The sequence below is a fragment of the Pinus tabuliformis genome, chromosome 2_1, assembly GCF_031772625.1.
Source record: "Pinus tabuliformis cultivar Carrire ecotype Pingquan chromosome 2_1, CPIR1, whole genome shotgun sequence".
NCBI classification, from domain to species: Eukaryota; Viridiplantae; Streptophyta; class Pinopsida; order Pinales; family Pinaceae; genus Pinus; species Pinus tabuliformis.
The window spans coordinates 562808675-562828843 of NC_142299.1; positions in this window are offsets into that span (position 1 = coordinate 562808675).

Sequence of the window (20169 nt, forward strand, 5' to 3'; positions counted from 1 at the left end):
GAGGATGCACAAACCCTTAAGAACGACCATGGTTCGTTCTTAAGGGCATTGGGAAGGGGCTTTTTAGCCCCTTCAAAAAGAAATATTTTATTATTATTATTATGAGTTTTCCGAGAGTAATTACAACACAATGAATAAATAAACGTCAATTTCTTTTGAAAGCGATTAGTGTCTTAATCATTTCATGTCTTTTGTCATGAACATGATGGACATGTAAATGTTTCGTATGCCGTGGCCATGCACATATCCCAGTGATTCTCTGCAAAAATAATATATTTTAAAATTCAGTGAAAATCCATGCTTTCTATATAGTGGAACAAAAAATGCGTTAATTGATTTATCATTTAAGAAAGTGACTAACATAATTTGATGTTTGAAATCATCTTCTTAACCTAACTTGACTAAAGAGAAACCTTGCTACATATTGAGCATTAGTATTGGAGCATGTACTTTGACTTCAAAAGGGAAAAAATCATTTAGATGAAAATTAAATAGTATAGACTCTACTATAATAATGAGATAAAAGAAAATACCAATTCACTGAAATTGACTCATTTAGTAGCCGTCATTGTAAGAAGAGAAAATGCAAAAGTTGGAACATGAACATAGTTAAAAATCGAAAGTGATGAAGAAGTTGAGATTTAAGAAGGTGAAGGAGTTGGGGCTTACTAGAATATGCCTAATTTTGGGAAGGCTTTGGTAGCTAGAGGCTCATATCAAATAAGGGTCTATGAAGCCAAGTTATCCTATAAAAATACATTGAACCTTATTCATTAGAAGACCTTCCAAGAATACTCATAATATAATTTGTTGATATGTTGGAAGGTCATTGTCCAAGCCTTCCCTCTTGTGCAGAATTGGCCACTGCGGGAAGTTGGTAATGGAGAAAGAGTAAACGGTAGGAACTAATCCTTCCCAAGGGTTGGAAGTGGAGAAGTAAGTCCCTGAAAACAACTATAACTTAGATTAGGCAACCTCCCTAGAATTCTAATGTATACGGCATCAAGAGTGGGAGAAAGCAAACTTCCTAGACTTGGATGGTATTGAAGGAGATGTATGGGAGGCCTATACAATAAAATTGAAAATGAGTCATGTTAGAATTAAGAACATAGAGGATGAATTGGTTTGGTCAAATAATGGAGCCCCGAGTCAAACATTATAGGAGGGACTATCTTTCTTAAGATAACTATAATGGAAAAAGCAACATCGAAAAAAGAAAATGGTAATGGTGAGCACCTGTGTACCCTGAAGCCCATCAGTGGTTTGCTCCCTGCGTCTCATTCCTGCTGAGAGCCCGTCACACAGCTGCTGAAAATGAATCCCACAACAATGAAATCTAATTACTTACTGAAACAGATAAATTCAGCGGGTTATCCAAATCAATAAAATCTAATTACTTACCGAAACAGATAAATTCAGCGGGTTATCCAAATTTCTATCCATAAATGAGATGAAAAATAAGAAAATAGACCCATCGATGAGGAGTTATCCAGTGGACTGGCGCTGGGAAGGATATGAACAACACACAGTGAATCTGATGCCTGAAGCTGCTGCTCTGCTCGCTGAACATGCCTGTAAATCCACGCACTAGGTCCCACTGGCACAGGGATCCACGTCGTCCACGCTGCTCATGTTCTCCGTATAACCGTGCGGGTGGATGGGTGCCAGTTCATCCAACTTCCATTTGTTCATATATTCAAAACAAATAAACGAAGGTTCAGATGTCGTTGACTATTTAACCCAATCGAATCTAAGCTAAGAAAACGCATATTTTTGGTCATTTCATTACATGGAATGGAATAGCAATCGATCACAAGTATAGAAAGCGTCAACATGGTTTTACAAAGCCCTGGGTCACATGCTCAGTGGTAGTCTTCGATGCTGAGGGAGATCATCTCACCATCACTTCAAGGTTTGCGGAGTATGCACTGCTTATCAATTTTTAACCATCACACTGGACGCCCTGAGTAGAGGTTGAGGATTTATTGGGACTAAATATTACATTCGCAACCCATCTACATTCGCTTTAAAGATTCTACTGTCTGCAAATTTAAGGGGAAATGGCATGCTACAACATATTTAGTGGGAAATGGCCTGCTACACATATGTTTCTTAAAAATTTATATGTATTACAAAATATTCATACCTGTCTGTGCTGGTTGAATAACACTGGCACCATGCAGCACAGTCACTCTGTTTTTTTGACAGAAACACCGCGCAGAGGCTGAACAAGTCTCTCCATCGATCAGAGACAGCAAATGCCCGCCCGCCCGCCTCTCTGCACGGGCTCTCAAGGACGCCTTCGTATACTGTACAAAAATTGGATTCAAAACATTTAGGTGATTACAGTTTTAAGGAGGTCATAAATAAAATTATTGGATTCTACTATTTGTATCACAGATTTGGAATTCCCATTGTCCGGGAAAAGTAAGGCTGATTTACCTTGTCGTAACATTGAAAGTGGCCAATTCAGGTGCCGCTGCTTCCAGGATCTGAGGGATACCTCAGCTCCCCACTCCAACTTGAATTTCCTGCGTGTATGACAAACTTGCATTCTCAGGAAGGAAACGAACAGAGCCTATTCAGATTGATTCTCAGGAAGGAAACAAACAGACAGAGCCTATTCAGATTGATTCTCAGGAAGGAAACAAACAGACAGAGCCTATTCAGATTGATTCTCGGGAAGGAAGGAAACAAACAGAACCTATTCAGATCAATCGAAGACTTAATCTATGGAAATCTATGTTTCAATTGATCGGAGAGAGAATTAGATGGGCATATAATCTCTGAACGTAGTATCTCTGAAACTTCTCATATAATCTGTGTATTAATTCTGTGTGAGGATTTAATTCTGTGCCAATCAGGGGCAGGGCGTGTGAAGTAGTTTGCAGCAGTTGCAGGAGGCAATACCGCCAAGCCAACACAAGACGGGTAGTCTCTGTTTGCCATGGCACCGCCAAGCCAAGACAAGACATGGGCATCCTCTGTTTGCCATTGCACCGCCAAGCCAAGCCAAGACAAGACATGGGCATCCTCTGTTTGCCATTGCACCGCCAAGCCAAGCCAAGACAAAACATGGGCATCCTCTGTTTACCATTGCACCGCCAAGCCAAGCCAAGACAAGACATGGGCATCCTCTGTTTGCCATTGCACCGCCCAGTTAAGAGCTTGAAAAGGGCCGGCCGAACGATCCTCACACTGCAACATTGATCCCAAAGAAGAAAAACAGAGACTGTATTTGAATCTATAACTAGAAAAAGAAGAAAAACAGAGACTCTATTTAAATCTATAACTAGAAAGAGAAGAAAAACAGAGACTCTATTTGAATTTATAACTAGCAAAAGAAGAAAAACAGAGACTCGATGCATAGAAATTCAACTAATCTACCTGCGATTGATTGAATCCCATCCCATGCAAATATGAATTCATATAAATATGTTTAGCCTAGAAATTTATGTGCATTCAAAAACTGAAGCAGGGCATGTACCAATTCATAATTAGGCAATTTCTGTGGCTTCAAAAACTGAAGCAGGTGCCCATTCATATTTACGCGTTCAGCCTGGTAATTCAATATATGCTAGAACAGAGCTAATTGCATGAAATAATTACAAAATCATATTAATTCTAATTCTTGCAGTGTATGCCAATTACTAAGCCAATCTAATCTAACATCTGTGTGAAGGTTACATGTACAGAAATTTGCATACCTGGGATTGAGAAGGATATGGGTGGATATCTGCTCATTCATATACCTTTCGCTCCGGTGATGTATGTCTACCTTCAGAAAGTTGATGTGACGTATGTTTACCTTCACCTCCCTGTACCGCGCAACACAACAACACGCAAACCAGACCAGACCATACCAGACAACACAAAACTCATACAGAGACCAGACCAAACTACCAGAGACCACCAGACTCACAAACACACATGACATGTAGCTCCAAGACAAGACTCATACAGCGAAGCGCAGTAGCCATGGGAGGAGGAGGAGCAGATTCGTAAATGGCAAAGATTGGGACAAGGATCGGAAACAAATATTGGCTGGATTCAACGGTCAAGCTTTTCTTGACTGCCACCTTTGCAAAACAAAAGCACTTTTCTTGACTGCCAGCGCAACCAAAAGCACTTTGTGGGGACATGATCTTGGATTGCCAGCTTGTGTGAAGATAATTTTGTTCCCGGCTTAACGAAAAAGCACTTTGTGGGGACATGATCTTGGATTGCGAATTTTTGTGATGAAGATAATTTTGTTGCACATAGGAGTATAAGTCATAATTTAATATTTTAAGTGAGTGTAATAAAAATTAAATTTATTTTTTTAAATTGTCTTCAGTAAATTGGAGAATGCTCCCAACCAATAGACAGGCTGCAAGTAAAACAGAGACAGCTAGAATTGGAAAGAATTATGGTTGTATTTTGTCCAACATGCAGGAAGAAACACCTACAGAGGGAATGTCCATTAAACTCTGTAGAGGAGTGTGCAAAATGTGAGTTGAATCATGCGACAAGTTCATGCCCATCCTTGCCAGCACTGAAAGCGGCTTTTCAAGGGACAGGCAAAGACATGGAGCAGTTGTACTTTATGGGACCTAAAAAGCCATGGCAACCTCGGCCGTCAACGGGAAATCAAGGTATGTTTCCGGATCCATCTCAATATTTTAGTAATTTTAATATGGGTCTCGAGTCCATGCCTTATCCGACCATGTGGCCCCAATACCAGCGTCCACCTTGGCAGCAGTGGGCTCCTTAAGCTAGTTCGAGTTCCTCGTGGGCTCCAAACTCGCAGGGACCTTCTCCTCCTGGGCAGTTTCCCCAGTCAATTCCACACCAACAACTTCAGTTACCCTCTAATGTGCCTCCTGGTAATCAGCCTGTTCATCCCCAACTTCCCATCCAACCCAATCCAAATCCTAACAATAAAGGGGCTCAGCACGTTGACACCCTCAACCTACCTTCATACAACATCTCTACAGCAAAATTCTATGAGATGAATTTACGATCTCGGCAGACAGTGGATGTTCAACCCTCGCCAGTTATCATTGAACAAATTGACAGTGAGGAAAAGGAACCAGAAATGGTTGAAGAGGAATCAAACCGAGTCAACAAAAATCATACACCTCCTCAACTGCTAGTTACTCAAAAACACCAAGCTGAACCGCCCTATCCAAAAAGGTTGGCTTTGAGTAAACAAACCCTCAAGGTGAGTTTGTCCTGTTAGGGGAGTTATGGAATTTATTTGTCAAGATTCCCCTGCTGCAAGCTATGAGGGACGTACCTATATACACAAAAACTCTTAGGGAATATTGTGTTAAAAAACCTAAAAAGAAATCAAGAGACCCGCTCACCATTCATGTAATGGGGAAGTTATCAGATTTTATGATGGGAAGTTCCATGCCTGTAAAGTATGGGGATCTCGGGAACCCAATTTTAACCGTGCAAATTAATGGGGTAGAAATTCCAAATGTACTCGTAGATGTGGGTGCTGCCATAAATGTCATCACTGCTGAAACTATGCATGCATTAGGTCTTCTTACTTGAAACACACACCTACACTGCTAGAGCTCGCAGATCGATCTACAGTGAAACCGGTAGGGAAGTTTGAAGATATCACAATTACGGTTGATTCATGGCACTACCCTGTGGACTTCCTAGTACTCCAAACGCAATCTCCAGTTGGAGGCCATCCGCTGATTCTGGGAAGACCGTGGCTGGCAACCGCAGACGCTTATATTGGGTGTCGGTCTGGACATATGATCATTTAAAATGGGCAAAACACTAAGAATTTAGTATTATATCGTCCCACAGAACCTAACCCATCAACAAAACCAACAGGCCGCAAGAAATCTTTACCGAGGAAAGAGTCTGAATCGGAAAATGAGGAATTGAGACCAGTTCTTACTATTGGACAGGCCCTCCAGCTGAAAACAGAAACGAAAGATGACACAATTACTACCTTTATTAGTGATCCCTGTTCTATTTCAGATTTAAATCAGCAAATCTTGGAGTCTGTTTTGAGTTATGAGACACAAGAAAGTATTGGAACAACAGATGGACTTGATGAGCTACCTACAACTGCGCCCCATGACAGTGTTTCCATGGAAATAGAACCAGGAAAAGCCCTGAATATCAATCGAGATCTGTCAGAGTCCCAGAAGAAACAAATATTGGATGCTCTTTGGAAACACAAAGAAGCCTTTGCCTGGGACTACTCAGATATGAATGGGATTCTTTCTAATCTATGCACCCATCACATATACATTAAGGAGGACTGTTGCCCTGTGAGGCAACCCTAGAGGAGAATGAACCCCGCTCTGAAAAACATTGTTAAGGAAGAGCTTCAAAATCTGCTGGACGTGGGATTTATCTACCCCATTTCAGACAGCCAATGGGTTTCCCCATTGGTAATGGTCCCTAAGAAAAACGGTAAATGGCGGATATGCGTGGATTACAGAGAAATAAATAAGGCAACTCAGAAAGACCATTTTCCATTACCATTCATTGACCAAGTCTTGGATACGTTGGCTGGGAAGAAGCTTTTCTCCTTCCTGGACGGATTTGGCAGGTGCAACCAGATCCATATAGCTCCTGAAGATCAGGATAAGACCACTTTCACATGCCCTTGGGGAACGTTCACATACCGGGTCCTCCCATTTGGCCTCTGTAATGTGCCTACAACATTCCAGAGGGCAATCTTAGGGATTTTCTCTGATCTGATGGATGATAGTGTTGAGATTTATATGGACAATTTCACGGCATATGGAGATTAATTCGAAGAAGCATTGGGGAAGCTAGAAAATGTTCTTGAAAGATGCAAGCAGGTGCATGTCTCTTTAAGTACGGAAAAATTCCATATGATGATGAACGAAGGAATAGTCCTGGGACACTTGCTTTTAGTTGTAGGAATCCGGATGGATCCAGCTAAGATAAAGGTAATACAACATTTTCCAATACCCAGAACACCCACACAGGTACGTAGCTTTATCAGTTGCGCTGCTTATTACAGGCGCTTTATAGAAAATTTTGCTAAGACATCACATCTGCTTTTTCAATTACTGACAAAAGATGCAGACTTTGTGTGGACAAATGACTATGATGCAGCCTTTGTGAAGATCAAGGAACTGGTCTGTAGCGCTCCGAGCCTTAGAGGGCCAGACTGGGCATTACCATTCCATATTCATTCTGATGCTTCCCAGACAGCAATCAGGGCAGTTTTGGGGCAGCAAGTGGATAAGGTACCATATGCAGTTTACTATGTTAGTAAGAACTTGGCTCCTGCTGAGTTAAACTACACAGTGACTGAAAAAGAATTCCTTGCTGTCATCTATGCCATCAACAAGTTCTGGCACTATATCACTGGTTACCCCACCTTTGTGCATACTGATCATGCAGCCATCAGTTACCCGATGAATAAACCTGTTACTCCTGGTCGTATTACAAGATGGCTTTTGTTACTTCAATAATTTGACATTACCATAGTAGATAAACCAAGGAAGGACAACGTGGTTGCTGATTTTCTGTCTAGGTTAGAAAATAATGCCGAAGGTACACCTATCGAAGATAGCTTTCCATATGAATATCTCTTTGCAATTTCCGCTAACACTCCGTGGTATGCAGATATTGCTAACTATCTTGCTATAGGGAAGGTACCTCGTCATTTGTCATAGAAGGATCAACGGAAAATTATTCATTATAGTACCCGATATTCATGGATGGCAGGATACCTCTTTCATACAGGGGTTGATCAACAAATTCGGCGCTATGTATCAGAGGATGATATCTATGAGATATTGATGGTCGCCCATGGTGGACCTTGTGGAGGACGTTTTGCAGATAAAAGAACAGGCCACAAGGTGCTGCAATTGGGATACTACTGGCCTTCTATCTTTCGCGATGCTAGAGATTATGTTCGAAGATGTGACACCTGTCAACAGATGGGACAACCTGGGAAATCGGATGAAATTCCATTACAGCCCCAGATAGTCCTTGAACCTTTTGAGAAGTGGGCCATCGATTTCGTTGGGCCCTTCAACCCACCTTCTCACTAGAAGGTTCACATCCTGGTCTGCACTGATTATGTGACTAAGTTGGTGGAAGCCAACGCAGTTGCGAAAGAAACATAACAGGTGGTTGCAGATTTCCTTTTTGAAGATATTTCCGCCCGATATGGTACCCCAAGAATAATTGTTTCGGATGGAGGAGCACAGTTCACATCCCACATGATAGGGAGCCTTATGCAGAAATATGGGGTTAAACACAGAGTGACAACTCCTTACCATCCCCAAGCGAATGGACAGGTAGAAAGTACAAACAAGGTATTGGAAAATATCTTGACAAAAACTGTAGCAAGTCGTTGCCGGGATTGGTCGCAGAAACTTCCAGAAGCTCTTTGGGAGTATAGGACGACGTGGCGAAATAGAACTGGGTTTTCACCATTTGAGCTAGTCTATGAGAAATCCCCCTTGTTTCCAGGAGAGTTCGAGATCAGTACGCTTAGAACGACTTTGGAAGTGGGGTTAGACTTATCAGAGGCCCAAAAACACCGACTAGAACAACTCAATGAGTTAGACGAGATTCGTTCAGTAGATGTCCAGAGAACCACTGCTATCCAACAACAGAGAATGAAATGGAATGATAAATTTATCAAGAATAAGGTGTTTCATACAGGGGATTAGGCATTTCTCTATGACTCCCGGTTCAAAGATTTTAAAGGAAAGCTTCGCACTCGTTGGATGGGACCCTATGAAGTGGACGCTGTATTAGACAATGGAACAGTCAGATTGGTTACAATAGATGCAAATCGTACTTCCTTCCTAGTGAACGGACACTGTCTAAAGTTATATCACCATCCAACTTCTAAGGATGCCTTCATCAAACATCTTTCTAATACGTCTGGTTTAATGGTTGTTGGTGCAAAGAATACTCTCTCTACCTTCTGTTAAAATATATATATATATATATATATATATAGATATATATGCTGTTACTACTTACTTGTTTGTCTTTTGCAGGAATAAGAACCGAATTATGACAAGGAGAAACTGAGAAATTTTCCAAGTAATAGTCCTTGTTGTTACTCCGATGTTGTTACTCCGCCGTTGTTGTTACTCCGCCGGTGTTGTTACTCCGCCGTTGTTGTTACTCCACCGTTGCTGTTACTCCGCCGGTGTTGTTACTCCGCCGTTGCTGTTACTCCGCCAGTGCTGTTACTCCACTGTTGCTATTAATCCGCTAGTGTTGTTACTCCGTCGTTGCTGTTACTCCGTAGGTTCTGTTACTTTGCCGTTACTGTTACTCTATCCGTGTTCTTACTCCGCCATTGCTGTTACTCTGTCGCCGCTATTACTCTGTCATTTTGTTACTCTGCCGGTGCTGTTACTCCGTCGGTGCTGTAACTCCGTCGTTGCTATTACTCGTCCAGTTATTTTTGCTGTTACTCCACCGCCAGGTAGGTCGCCAGGTACGCCTTCATTGACTCTTACGGATTTAATTAAAATATTCCAAAGAAGAGACCAGTACGTGCCGCAGACGACCGCATTTTAGTTGGGAGGGTCCCGTCACAAATAAACGACAATGCACCTAAAATTGTAATTATATTACATCATTACCAAATCTAATGCGAACGAAAACCAAAATATTGCGATTTTGTAATCGTGATTCTGACGCATTGGAATTTGAAATCGTACGCCAAAAACCTTATTGGTCATTTCCCTAGTGCGCTCTATTCAATCACCATAATCATTCACCTGTACTGCCATACCCTGCCATTATTTATTGTGTTTTTCGAGGTGTACCAATCATTATTACCATTCTTTTACCCCACGGCCACCATGCTAACATTATTGCCATCGTCAATTTGGATTGTTGTCACTCTCCCCTTGTTAGGATATTCCGTGACATAGGAAATAGTTAAGTATAACTTGGTCTACTGTAGAGTTAGGTAAAGTGTGTTTCTTTACTATGTACTTTTGTAACTTACAATCCGGCGTTCATGATATGTAGTGATCCGACGGTTCATTCTCTCCTCGGTATCACTGACACTTGCTCTGTGGCTTAACACCCGATTGGTCCATGATCTCTATTTAAAGAGCATGGAGGGCCATTTGTAGGGTAACCGTTCATGAGAGAAGCTTATGTAAATTTTCATTCTTTTATTAATAAATTGCCTGAAGTGGCCGTGTTGGCTCAGGCTATGGACTATTTCCCTATTTGAGGGTTTTAACCACGTCAATAATACTGGTGTATTGATCTGTGATCTGTTTGTAAGCGGTGTCCTTTGGTGTTCTGTCTGACGAACTTACCCTATAAATTCCTACACCCCCTATCAACGGACTGTATCCATCGTGTCGATCCAGTTCCTACAGCAATGGGTGGGTTGGCTATGCACCATGAGCCGGAGGACACGACAATGGTCCGAAATAATCGGGAAGTATGGCAAGTTTTTGAAAATGCAGGGTGGAACATCTATCTCGACAGGTTGTAGGGGTTTGGTGAGGCAATCGTGATTGAATTTGCACTCAATTTAGAGGAAGGGAGCTCTCGAGTCCGGGGGATAGAAATCCCTATTACAGAGGAAACCATTGCAGAGGTCAGCAGGCTATCCCAACAGGGGCAGAGATGGTTTTCACGAAGAACCTCCCTCCCGGAGTTCCCCGAAGCATTTTAGCAAGCCAGAGAGAATGTTGTTCAGAAAGGTCGGGGGTATGACTAGAATTCATTACCACACCCATGGGGTGAAGTAGCAGGTTTTGTAGTGAGATACATAACCTGCAAGGGAGGTATACCAACGTGTTTAAATATCATTTCAGAATGTTGGCTCACCTCCGGTTCCCACAGTCGAAAGCCTTCTCATTGAATATGCCTTTCTTCCTGTTAAAAAGTCTCCCACTGATGGCGCAATCTGCTCGACATTCACGACAAGTTGCGACAGTCATTACCAACCATGGGTTGGTCCGGCTGTTAGTCATGCATGCAATCGATCGACTTCAAATCCTGTGGGAAACATTCCGGGATTCTACAGAGGAAGAGATAGCAGCTACTAGAGCCGGTAGAGAAGAAGAGCCGAAAGCAATGGAGGAAGAACCCGGAGTAGAGGACGAACACGTAGACCAAGAAGAACCAGAAGAAATGGAGATGGAACCCAAGGGGTCGATATAGAAAGGGTCACCAGAAACCACGACCGAGGCTGTCTCACAAGAACCAGCCTCGGCTATGGAGCCAGTGGAGCAAATCAGCGGCACTATAACAAGATAAGAGGTACCACATCAGGCTGAGGTGGAAGAATTCGTTAATTTTGCGGCCGGGGCTGTCCCACAAGGACCACCCTCGACCGTGGAACCGATGGAGGAAGATGAACCAGGACGAGAGGGGCCCGAAGCTGAAAGAACCGTGGGGCCAACAAAAGGAGAGGCTGTAAGTATAATGGACGGAATTGACATAATGATGCAAGAATCCATTTTTATCAATGTCGTCCTGGAAGAAACAGTGCTAGCATCGTTTGATCAAGAATTGCTGGATACAGAAGGTGGTGTTACACAAGAACCACCATCAACCCGTCCAGCCATGGAGATTGCAGAGGAATTAGATGCTGAGACTGACGCTGCTCGACAAGAACCAACGTCAACCTCGGAACGGGGGACTGCACAAACAGGAGTTTCAACCCAGAGCAGAGATGTTGTAGACAGAGGGAAAGAGCACGAGGTCACAGCCGATGCCGAGATAGATCAGATAGGAAAATTATTTCAATTTTCCTCTTACTTCTCCATTCCAAAAGGGGCGAGGGTGTCTCGCTCTTCCTGACACGCAGGGGAGGATGTTGTCATTCCGTCGATTTTGAAGTTTGATGGGTCGAATAAGGGACCAGCTGCCACAAGTTTGTTGGCCGCAGAGTTCTAGAGAGACCTTTCTCAGGAACCCAAAAGAGAGGAAGAGACAGGTGTTTCTGAAACAAGGGAACCTGGAGGAGAAATTTTGGCTGAAACACGTATGGACACCCATCAAGTGAGTCTGCCACCTATAAAGATATCTTCACAGCGGGTCAAGGCAGGAGTCAGTAAGGAAGCGGTTGCTACCAAGGACGAGAGAGAAAGCAAAGCAGCCCCGTCGATTAACCCTGTGGATACTCCCTCGAGTAATCCACCACCGGTCGAACTGGCTACAGTACCAGATGTGGTGGTGGTCAAACAAGAATGGATAGAGTTGTGTGAGCAATGGAGGCTTCCTGTTAAGCAGAAATATCGGCTGCAATTCAAAGAAACAATGCAGCTCAAAACAGAGGTCAAGAGGCTGAGAAGGCAGGTGCACCGGTTGAAGAAACAGGTGAAGAAATATAAGTGGCGGGATAAGCAGCCCAAAGCCACGATGGCCGAAGCAGAGACACAGGTAGATGAAGTGGAAACAACCTCTGTTGCCACTCAAACAGACCCTATCGAGTATTTGTTTGAAGGCCGTGAGTTTTCTTTGACGGCTGAAGTACAAACTTGGAAATCCATCGTGGTGCGATATCAGAACGAAGTGAAGAGAGCCCAAGAACGAGAATCCACGGCTATCTTCGAATATGTGGAGCAAATAGATATAATGCGATTGAGTTATGCATAGCAGCAACTCAAGGTGGAGCGGCTAGAAAGGCAAGTGGCAGAATTGAAAGCAGACAAAGAACAAATTCTCAATTTAACACAGGAGGTTATGTCATGTCGCCCTCCTGCTTCCAGTTATTCTTTATTTTTGCATGAACTTTTTCTTTTCTTCTGTTTGGAAAGCGTCAAGAAAGAAATTAATCATGAGATTGAGGATGGTGTACAGTTCCTCCAGATATTGAGAGCCCATGGTGTGCCAACTCAGCGTTTGATGTGTGAGCTTTACATGCATGAGTATCTCTTGCGTGTTGATAGAGAATTTAATCTGGTTCCATATGTGGGGGACATTCATTTGAGGGCCCTCACCTCTTACACTTTCAATCAGATAAGCTGGCAAAAGGCTTCTAATACGTTTGCGTCAAATCAGGTCACGAAACCTTTTATGGTAATAGGAGAACCCAAGAGATCAGTGACTATGTACAATAAGCACAATACGTTTTTAGAAATTGTGGGAAACGGGGAACGGATGTTGAAGACACAAAAGTGGTGCATTGATCTCTGTGTCAAGCAATTAGTCACATTTCAAGCTGAGGCCCTGGATAGTTGTCAGAAAATGTGGATGATGTCACCCACATATGTCCGGAACAGAGAACCGTTTGGAGCACCGAATTTTGCACGAGCACTCAGTGGGGTGCCAAGATACGTGGCATGCATCCAAACATGTGTGGTCTGGTGGATGGGTATTCGGTTTCAGTACCCCGTCATTTGGTTGCCGGCAAAGCACTACACCCCAGCATATAATGTACCAAATGATTGGTGGAAGGAAGTTCTTCTCTCAGAAGGGTTTAAGGTTCCAGGAATAGAAATGGCCGGGGAATACGATCTCGCCCGACTTCATGAAGCCCGCATCCTATCCAACCCAGACCTGCGAAAACGGCGATCTGCACGAGGGCGTGCAGAAGGCTAGTTGGGGGGAGATGTTGAGCACCAAATCAACCTATATTTTTCCTGCATTTCCACTCCTCTTTTCATCCCTTTTGTATTCATTCACATATATTTACTATGTAAAACTATGAGGTAATTCCTCTTTCTTCATCTCTTGGGATATTTAATTAATGAAGTAGAGTCATGAGGGTTTTTCCTATGCGAACCACTAAAACATGTTATGATCACAGATTTTGGAGCGCAGGTGTTGACCTCACGACATGTCGCAGCAGTTACACGATTCACAGCAGCTGATCGACCACGATGAAACAACATAACTGATTTGCAGCTGTTCCCAACCCGTTTTGGATCATTTCTGTTCTTGCTCTCTCTGCGTTGGTGCTGTGTTGAACTCATGTATGTCTTTGGAAATATAGTTGCCAGGTTTTGGGGAGAGATGTTACTCCCCTTTGTACCGTATAAAGGACGACTCATTCCTGTACGAGGGGTTAGCCAAACCTTCAATTAAATTGTAACAATATTGTTCAAATTAATAAAATTCAACCCTTTTTGTTGTTCTATCTTTCGCTGTGAGTAACGCAGCCCTGATTAGAGAGCTGGGCCCGCTCTTCTGATCAGGTGTTGTGTGTTTTCTTGTTATGTGTGTGTTATTCACTGCTATGTTTATTTCTTGATTGTTGTTACAGATTCTTTAGATCAATGTGAATACCTTTTTAAGTTCTGTAGTTGAGTTTCTATTTCTGTTACAGCAATGCTTTGATTTGCTAATCACGAACCCTTGGTCGATGATAGATTGTAACCTTTCCCCTGCATATACCTTGCGTGTTTCCTTGAAAAGAATACGCACCCGGATTGATACATTAATGTAGGAAAAGGGGTGAATAATTTTTTCATACCTGGACACCAACAATATACACAGAAAATTGTTCATGTCCCGGGAGGTATGACATGTTGTTGAAGGATCATATATAGTTCTAGTAGTGACACACTTGGCATTGATGATCATTACTGACTTGATCATGTATCATTTGAACATAATATGTGGTTTAACCATAAAATTAAACATTCAACAAGAATTCATTGTATGAATGAAAAGCGAACTCCATTGCAAAAAAATAATTATAGTTCATTTATTTATGCAGTGACTCAATTATTTACAATATAATTCAACTATACACTATCCACACAAAACATTGCCACAAACCTTGTTAAGTCTATATAACTCATTCATTGATCCCACCATTGCTACAAAATACATAAGCAATAAAACCATGGAAATGGAATAAAACCTCTATAAATTTCATATTTATATTAACCATCACTAGCACAAGCTATACACAAGCTCCATATACTTAAATGTAAGAACTCAAACTATGTTAATTCATGTTACACTATCTAGCCCATGCCATTATGATAAACATAGTAAATATTGACAATAGAATAACAAACTATCAAATCCATAGTACAATCATAAAAAAATCTAAACAAAAAAACTATTATCTAACAATAACATCAAATAGAGCGAAAAAAATAATAACTAATCGGGAAAAAGAAACTGCTACTATTGGAAACAACTCATTTTTTATATTTTGTCTTTAATGTCCTACTTCAGGGAAACTCTAACCAACTCATCTAGCTAGCTTTCCCTAATGAGTTATCCTCGTACATGCTGAGTTGCAAATGTTCATTGGACCAAACTAGGATGAATCACCACCACTGCCCATATCTAACCAGCCTGCATAGTTAGAGGATACATTGTTGACCAAGGAATATTTCATTTAAGGCGTAGTCTCTTCAGCCCTTGTCACACATTTACGCAGTCTTTCGGGCATCTGTGGCATGTGGTGCATAGTGCCCTCCATCCTCTGTGTGATTTATCCACACTTAGGAAAAATTCATACTTTTCCTCCCTTTTCTCATTGTTCTTTCTTATCCCTAATAGTCCCCCAACACTAAACATGGCTCATCCTTGGGCCAATTTGTTGTGTTTGTGCACCAGTGGAAGAAAGAACCTATAAAACATTCGCCACAATTTTTTCAAACATTTCTTTGGTAGTGTGTGTGATTGCCTTCGCTTACTCTACCAATCCTATAGTATTTGCAGTAGTCTTGACAGGCATAAGAGCAATTTGGAACGAAGTTTCATTCTCAGTAATGAATTTGTGCATTGTGATCTTTGCTCCAACGAAATCATTTATGAGTAGCATGGCTTCAACTTGCAACTTTCCACTTTTTGAACCAGTTATTGTTGCTCCACTCTCAATTGGTTAATATTTCTTCCCAATTCCGCACTTTTGTCAATTGCAACGCCACATTTTTCCATGAGTAGAGATATCAAATAGCTACATATAGTTTCATTTTGTTGCTCCATTGTTTGAATCCTCATCCCAATGTCTCTGAGCTCGACATTATCTTGCAATTTATTCCATAAATCTATGTTGGCCTCATATAATTTGTGCACTCATTTTCAAAATATTGTACACTCTCAAAATATTTGGAGGCTATCTAGACCCTTTCCCTTCTTTTTTACTTCTTATGGTGGGATAGTGGGATTGATCTCCAATTGTAGTTATTCTACCTTTTATTTTAGCCCATGAACAACCTCTTCATTATTGGGCAATTTCTCCTTTGTGGGAGTGTCAGTTTCCATGGGGACACTTGAAATCTTACTATATATGCTTTGATGGCATGTCATAGTGTCCCTTCTATTTCTTCGGCTTGTTTCATTGTTTCTTCCTACTTCTATTTCTTCGGCTTGTTTCATTGTTTCTTCCTACTGTGTGTTTGCTTCTTACAGAGCCTTGTCCTCATTACTGAGTTGGATTAAGTCCACCAAGTTTGCTTGTGCATGAAACTATACTTCCTAGGCAATGGACTACTGCTAAGAATGCAAAACATGCATTGGTAACTAAGAAATAATTAGATCTACCTGCGAAAACACTTGAGCCCGTTGTTGGTCATTAGTGGCCATGAAGTGTACTGCAACTAGGGGGATGACCAAGGTGTTATGCTTTGCTAAATTCGAGGATGGTTGTGACGGTTCTCGTAAGATCTCCAGTATAAGAGGTGCATTGGTTGCCTCTGTCGTAGTTGTTGGCTCTGTTGCACTAGGTGTAGGAGCAGTTGTCCTAGATGCCTCGATCATTAGGTGTGATTTATCTATTTGTTGCTACATATTATCATGTAATTCCCTCCTGTGCAAGTTTCTCAATGGCTATGATGATAGGGGAAGCTTCTTGCTTCGTCACTTCTTTGATTTGTTGAACTAATTCTCTAGTTCCTCCTCCAAAATAGAAGGTTTTTCAACGCTTATTGTCTTGCTCACTTTTCGCTTCTTTCTGACACCATTCTTCTTACCTTCCAATGGCCTCTTATCACTTCTTGGCACAACTTCCTCTTCCTTGGGTTCCCATTGGGGTGTGTTGGGAAAATCTTGTTCAGGTTCCTATGGCAAAGGTTCTGGGCATTCCTTCGGTTATGGGGCAGATGACCTTGTTTATTGTGGGCCTTGGAATTCCCCCTTTGTGCCATCGTCAATTATATGTACCTACAGACGCTCATTAGGGGTTGGTATACATTAATCCACCAACCAATCATTCATTATCTGTGACACTACATTCTCATCAAGCTTGTAACAACACTTCCACCATCACTTGTCAGGGTCTACACGTGCATGTACATACATGTGGTGAGGAGTTGCATGGAGCATTGTGATTTCCTTATATGCTTCAACAACCTATACCGAAATGTGTGATACCTTGAAAATATCATAATTAATGACTTATTTCCATATATAAAATTTCAAATTTGTATTCACCTAGCTCTTTTTATCATAAGTATACTAGAGTGATCCAAACCACAACGCAATGAATTTTGCCTTGTTTGGAATAGGAAAGTTGGCATCCCGAGGGACCTGCCATTTTTACATAGCAATCAGGATCAATAGCCATGCATAATGGAACTCGACATTCCTATCCTTCGCCTACAAACAATCTTGCATAAATTGATTTAGTAGAAAGGTGATCCATTTCATATAGACACGTGTGACACATTTCGTTGCAATAGCCACTTCTCCTACAGGTCAATGCTCCTTTTGGCACTTCCTAAGAAACTTACAAGAAATTAATAGCGTGGAAAAATTCACCTGCTCATCACTTATAGAGGATATCAACATCCCCCTCCATCCACAAACTGCACTGTATTTTTCTATCACCTCCTTACCAACATCATTTTCATTCTTTTTATCAAAGAGAGGTTATAGATCCTCTCCTACCATGGATAACCCATAAATCCTAGATATGAGTTATGAATCAATCTCTATAGGCTCACAGAGCCACATCTCTATTTTGTACACAACCAAGAGTAATTTAACACAAATATTTACTTCATCACTAGACCAAAATGGGGGATATCTAACAAATTTAAAATTCATGATTTATCAACCCCCTTAGTCCATTGTTGAGGTTCACAAACCCGTGGAAGTCTTGGTTGGACTATGATAGTCATGTACTTTACCTTAGAAAATTGGGGAAAATTGTTGGGGTATGTGACAATGTGTTCATTAAATTTCAGCTTGTCGATCATGTTGAGCATGGCACCTTATTTGATAACACCTTTCAGAATTGAAGGTGTTAACAATTTATACTTTGGCTCTTTCAACAACTGAGTCTTTTATTTTGCAACAAGTTGTGGAGGCCGCACACCACTAACACTTTTGTCCTTGATTTATTGGGAACTAATGATGAGGCCATGGCATATGTATCTAACAAATACAAAATTCATCTGCAACTACATTTTGATTAGTTTTGTGCTTCATGCCTCGACTTTACTCTTACAAATATGAGACAATGAGAAAAGAACTGGATGAAGTATTAGTGACTTACATGCCTTGTGCACATTTTCAAGAACAATAACTTCTAGTAATCTTGGTTATTATATCTTATAATAACTTCACTAGGCATGAACATCATTCGTGATTCTAGCCATGGTAGAATTCATGCCAAGCAACCTTCCTAACATTGTTGCTGATCTAGGACACATTTTTCTTTAATAAATTTAATGTCCCTTTTAATATATTTCCACAATGCCCATCCACATGGGTGGCACATGCTTTTACTGGTTCCTTTTTCTACAATTTCTTGGTTTCTATTGGCATCATTGACCACTAGATGTAGTCCACTCTTCATGTTATCATTGGTACTACACACTTTCCTTGAATGTTTATACACGTGGTTGTGCAATGTTCTTGGTGCACAGTGTGTTAGCCCTTCACTGCAACAAGATATATCTACTCTTCCAAGTTAGTCACATTGTTCCTGCGAACACAACATTCTTTGGGTTCTCTACTTCACAATGTTGACCTGTGAATGCCAATAAGGTTACAAAAACAAATATTTTTTACCCCTACAAACACATCAACTTTGGAAAGTGGGGCAATTGTCTCTATACAATTTTAGTCGGTTCCCATTGACAAGTTCATTGATGGGATCCTCATTCAGTTTCTCCAATTGTACTGTCATTGCATTTGTGACATACTGCATAATATACAATCCAAGCTAATGCATATGAAATTTCCTAGGGTGTTTCATAAATTCGTTGTCATACATCAACACAAGATCATCAACCTGGGATTTCTTTTGCTTGATATGGAAATCATGCCATGCCTTTTCCCTAGCCTTCACCTCCTAACAGGTCAACATTTTTCACCTCCTGAGTTCAATAAATATGGAGAACTAGAAATGAAAAGGTTTGTTACTAAACTACATATAAAAGTATAATTTTTTATAAGAAGAAATCATTTTTCCAAACACGCTTGCAAGCAATATTTCAAAATACAATATTTTCAAACGTTCTATTTTGGTTTGATTTTCTCTACAGGAGCATGTAATGTGCAACTTTATAATTTCAATACATAAAGTTGGTTTTTTAGTAAATTGATATATAAGTGTAATCTAAAACCTCTCTAAAATGACAATTTGAGATACTAAGATTTGGAATAAATTAATGAAACAAATAACACTAATATGATTTTATGGTTATGTAATAGCCTTGGGAGATTGCGTTAGAAAAGATAAACACCAAACAAAAAAACTTAGGAAAAAAGGACAAGCAAACAAAAAGATAACTCCTCGGAGAACCACATTAAAGAAAAAGTCACTTGTCTAATTAAACAGAACAACATATAAGTGAGAGGAAGAAGCTTACCTTAAGAATGTCATTGCAAACAGTAGCACAATAGTCTTTGTGCCATTAATATTTTCTCAAGCAATATTGTCAAGTTGGAAGTGATAGGTTTGGAGTTGAAAGTAAGATCACCAAGTGAAATTCTATTCAAGATGGAAAGGTCCTGTTATCCCCCACCTTGTGAAGAAGGATCATCCCTTTCTCTTTCATTATTCCTATCAAAAGAACCTTTTCTCCTTTTGTCTCCCTCCCTTTAAATTTTCTTTCCGATTCAATTATCCTTTTCAACTTCTCATAAATTGAACCTTTTCTCAATTTCTCTCACTTTAAATTCAGGTTCCCATTCCCTTTCAATTCCCCTCACGAACCTTTGAAAAAATACTTCTTGTTTGATAGCACCGTGAAACCCTCTATAGTTGCTTTCCCTTTTCGCCTCTACATCATCCCCAATTCTTGTTCATAATTT